Below are 5000 nucleotides of genomic sequence, written 5' to 3'. Positions count from 1 at the left end.
ACATACTTGTAGAGGCGCGACAGGCAACTATATATTCGGTCGCGCCAAATTATAGTGCATTTGAAATAAAAACTGAATGAAAAAATAATTATAATTGAGTAGAAAAGGTCTTGAAGGAATTCTAAAACTCTTAAGACTTTTTGAAATCAAAATTAGGCCCAAAATGTAGCAAAGAGGTTAGTATAAAATAGTAATAATAAATTTGAATTAAAAAGTTTATTTTTCATTTAAGTTATAATTTTTTTGGAAATTAGTAGAAAAGTGAATCTGAAGATACAGTTAAGTTTTATTTAAATTAAAATAAACTAAAAAAAAGTCTGCTTTAATCAACCAGAATTGTGGTTGAATATGTCCTTACTATTTTTTCTGGTTAAAGAAATTAAAGTATTGAAAAGTAATTTCCTTATAAAAACTTATGAATAAATTTTTTTTCCTACATTTCTTCATAGACCTAGACAAATGTCTTCTGAAATGTTGCATTTTCTAAATATTTGTGAATTTAGTGGTATATGAGTTTTTTAACAGCTGCAAAGTGTAAGAAGCATTTTCGAAAGTCAAAGGAAATTACGGCTTGCTTCTACAGTTTAACTAAGACCATGTTATAAATATGAGCCATTTTTTCAAATTGAAATAAGAAGTAACTCAATCTTACAAAATGTCATTTTCCCTGCTTAAAAAATCTAACTTTAAGAAAAAATGTAAGTTTTCTTAATTTTTTTATTAGCAATTAATACTAAAACTTGACATAAAAATTACAATAATTGTCGTACTTTTTTTCTTTTAATATCTGAGATAATTCAATTTTTTAAACCACAATCATGAAAAATAATATAAACCAAATGCTATAAATTCACAGAACTATTATGTATTTTAATAGTCTATATTTTTTTAAAGAATTTGATGCTGCTTGTATTTTATTTTATTTGTGATAAATATATAAGCTTCCTTAGTTTTTTATTGAGTTTCATTTAATAATTTCCTATATTTCTTTATCTTGTATTTATTGAGAAAATTAAGTTGAAACTTTAAAATTTTCTTCGCGGGTCCTGTATAGAAAACTAAATCTTTCAGCCGGTCGATTAAGCGTTTGTTTGCATTTTACTTGTTTAACTGTTTACATGTTTAATTCCATTCAAAATTTTTGATTTTGCTATAACAATTATTTTTAATTATTTCCTTTAATAAAAAACTTGCCTTTTTAAATTTGTTCGTAAATAAATTTATTTTCTAATAATTTAAATATTTCATTAACTTTCAGTTTCTTGTATAAAATTTTAAAGGCTTATGGATTATAAATTAATTACCTCATTATCGAAAAAAGGTTTTTTATGAAAAAGAACGACAATCGTGCGAAAACCCCGACATTGAAAAAGATATTAAAAATGTTTATTTCTTGCATAATTAAAAAGAAATTTGGAAGGAATTTCATATTTGAATAAAATTATTAATCGAACCAAAAAAATACATGATCTGGCACTTTTTTGTTAGACTTATTTTTTCAATAATTGTATACTCCTTTTCAAAGATCTTTATTGAAAACCGAAGTTTAGTTCCACTCCATTGTATTTTCACAACTTTCTTCTAACTGCAATTAGTAACACAGTAGACAATTAGACATAATGTAAAAATTACAATTGAATATGACAAGTCAAAACTGTCATCTAGGTACTTAAAGTTAAAGTAAATATTTATTTCTGACAATATTAAAACTTCCACTTTAATATTGAGTCTATTAAATTAAAAAGGAAGATATTTTAAAATTATTTGCGCCTAACGTTATTATGCTTAAAGCTTCTTGTTCTTTAAAAATCAATATATTCCAATCAAGATTTGTTTCTTACTTCTTGAATCTTGTAAACAAGAGCAAATGTTTTCATGTGATAAATAAGTGACGAAATTTTGTTATCAAATAATTTTTTTATGTGATAAGCCGTGATTATTTCTGTCGTCTTCGATAAAAAAGTTACTTTCTAAAGTTGGACGTAAGGTAATTTTTTTACGTAAAAAAGTCGTGTCTACTAAAGTGTAATATTTTTTTCTCGATGATTCAAAGTTAAAAAAAGGTTTTAAAGTGTAAAATTAAAAATTTAAAGCATTAAAAAAAATCTAAATCTAAGAATCAAATCTTCAACAATTAAAAATTGTAACATTGAAATTTAATTTCGTTTTGGATATAAGGGTTTAATATCGTAAAATTGACAACTGTAAGCCTTCTAACTTGATTAGGCTTAAATTAATAGCCTCCAAAATATGATGATTCCCAAATACAAACATTTAGAATTCTGCATTTCAATTTTCAATTCAAAACTTCCAAAATTAACTAATTTGAATTTATCAGGTTATACTTGAGGCATATTGAAAATTTAACAAATGTTAATGCTTGCATTTTTAATTTATCAACTCTATGGCAAAATTTTCAAATAATACAATTCTTGAATTTTCTGTTTATAAAATTACTCAATTTGAAAGTTTTTAATTGAAAATATATTAAAAAATTTCAATGTAAAATTCCTCTCATTATAAAAAGTTTTCGATTTCGAAGGCTTTACATTTATTACAATTTTTCACGAGGTTTGACATCGAATAATTTGCTTATTGCAGCTTTAAATTATTTATACCATAAAGCTACAAAAAATGTATTGCCGAATCATGAGTCATTTCATTTAAAACGTTTAAAATTAAATAATTTGAATTGACAGGTTATACTCTAAGAATAATCGAAAATTTAAAAATACTTAGATTTTGAATTTTAAGTTTATAAACTAGTTTCTTTTAATAATTATTATTTTATTTTTACGCTTCTAAAAGAAAATAATTACACTGTAATTTTAATGTTTTCATTTCAAGTTTCTCTCATTTAAAACCTTCTAATTTCAAAGGCTCTGAAGTTATAATTCAATTTTTAAAACTGCATAGTTTTGAATGGAATAATGATTCAATTGCTAACATACTTCTAAATTGAAATAAAATTGTCCTATGAAAAGTATCAAACTAAAAACTTTAAAACTATGAAGACTCATAGTTATAAAGTTCAAAAGTTAAAAAAAACTACCTAACACCATTTAACACCATTCAACATCTACAATTTTAACTGAAATTTACTTAAATTTTGAATTTAACTAAAATGTATTTACTTTCTGAAATGATCTAAATTGTATTCAATCTTTAAATTTAGTTTTACAAAATATTTTTTAAAATTGCAATACAATAAATCTTAAAGAACGAATAGAATTGTTTTAAAACTTATTTGCTTAGTATCTAGAAAATTTCTCTTTTAAAATAAACCGGACGAGAAATTAACTTAATTTAACTAAACTTTATTTAATTCTTAAATTCACCTAAATTTTATTTCAATGTTGAATTTAGCTCAATTTTATTTAAATTTTTAATTCAACTAAATTTTATTTAAATTTGAAATTTAAATAAATTTTATTTAATTTATCATAATTTCATTTAAATTTTTATTTTAAAAAATAATTTGAGAAATTTCACTGAAATTATAAAATACGAAAATAATTTTTGAAATTTATTTATTGTCTCGAAATTTGAAAATAATAATAAATAGAATATTTTTAGGCTCACTTTAATAATTTGAATATAAATAGGTAATTCAGTTTTCATGACATTTTTGGCATACATACCGTACAGAGCCAGCCGACCGACTCAACTATAACAAAGATTGCTATAGTGATGGCGAAGGCGAACGTGAGAAACAGAAAATCACGTTCGGTTTGGAATTCAACAACTTTCTGTGTGCGCCCCGGCCCGCTTCTCCCACTAACATGCTAGGAGGACGCGGTTGCAATAGAAGCGGTGAAAAGTTCAAGAGGGCAGCATCACGATATTGTCGAAAATATAGTTAGGTATATATATCGGCCGTCCCCACCACTGACCCTTGCCGTATCTAGGACCTAATATCTTTGGTTCCACCCAGTGATCCCAGATCTGAAACGAGACGTGGTCCAATACTATCACAGGCCTATGTCCGTGTGAATATAGTAGGAGACGATGTAAATGACTGGGTTGCGCGCGCAACCCATTTCTCCTCTTCTGAATTCGAAAACTCGAAGGTGCACGATTGCCGGTCGGTACACTTCGGCAGCTCTATTTATATCTCTATCCACATTGAAATAAAATGAAGAGATTGGGATGTTAATAGTTCCAGATTTCGATGCTGGCGATTCTCATGATTTGAATACTTCGCGCGCCTTTTATTTATATCTTGATCCGCATTTGAAAGGAATTAAAGAAATTGGCGATTTTGAAATTCATCTCGTTTGGATAAAAACTCAATTATTTGAGTGAAAAATTAATTATTTTGTTGAAAATGAAACTATTTTGTACAAAAAAGTCCTCTTTTATATCAAAAGTTCAACTACTTTGTTAATATTTTTATTTTTTTATTTGAAGGTTCATCTCTTTCGTTGAAAATACATCTTTGAAACTGACAATTAATCTATACCATTTTTGGTTAAAAAATCATGTATTTTGTTAAAAATTCGTCTTTCTTTGTAGGAATTATATTGTTTTATCGAAAATTTATACTTTTTGATCAAAAATTAAACTTTTCGGTTGAATTACCAACTGTAAATATTTTTTGGTTGCAAAGTCGTTTTGTTGTAAATGCAACTATATTGTTAAAAATTAAAATCATAATTTTTGGGTGGAAAATTCGATTTTTCACTTAAAGTTGAACTACTTAGTAAAAAAATTAATTTTTTTCTTATTAAGGATTCATAATTATAGTTGAAAATTCAACTACTTGCCTTTAAATTGGGTTAAAGATTCAGCTTTTTTGTATATAATACTCTTTTTGACTTTAAAATTAAATAATATCGTTGAAAGTTGATGTATTTTGTTGAAAATTGACCTTGTTTGGTAGAAATTTAATCTTTTTGGTTGAAAATGTATCATTTTTGGAATTTGTTCAAAAATGCAATTGTTTGGTTGAAATATCAACTGTACATCTTCTTGGGTTGAAAATTACTTTTTTCTGATAA

Source organism: Belonocnema kinseyi, chromosome 2 (assembly GCF_010883055.1).
Source record: "Belonocnema kinseyi isolate 2016_QV_RU_SX_M_011 chromosome 2, B_treatae_v1, whole genome shotgun sequence".
Taxonomy (NCBI): domain Eukaryota; kingdom Metazoa; phylum Arthropoda; class Insecta; order Hymenoptera; family Cynipidae; genus Belonocnema; species Belonocnema kinseyi.
This window is presented reverse-complemented; position numbering follows the sequence as displayed.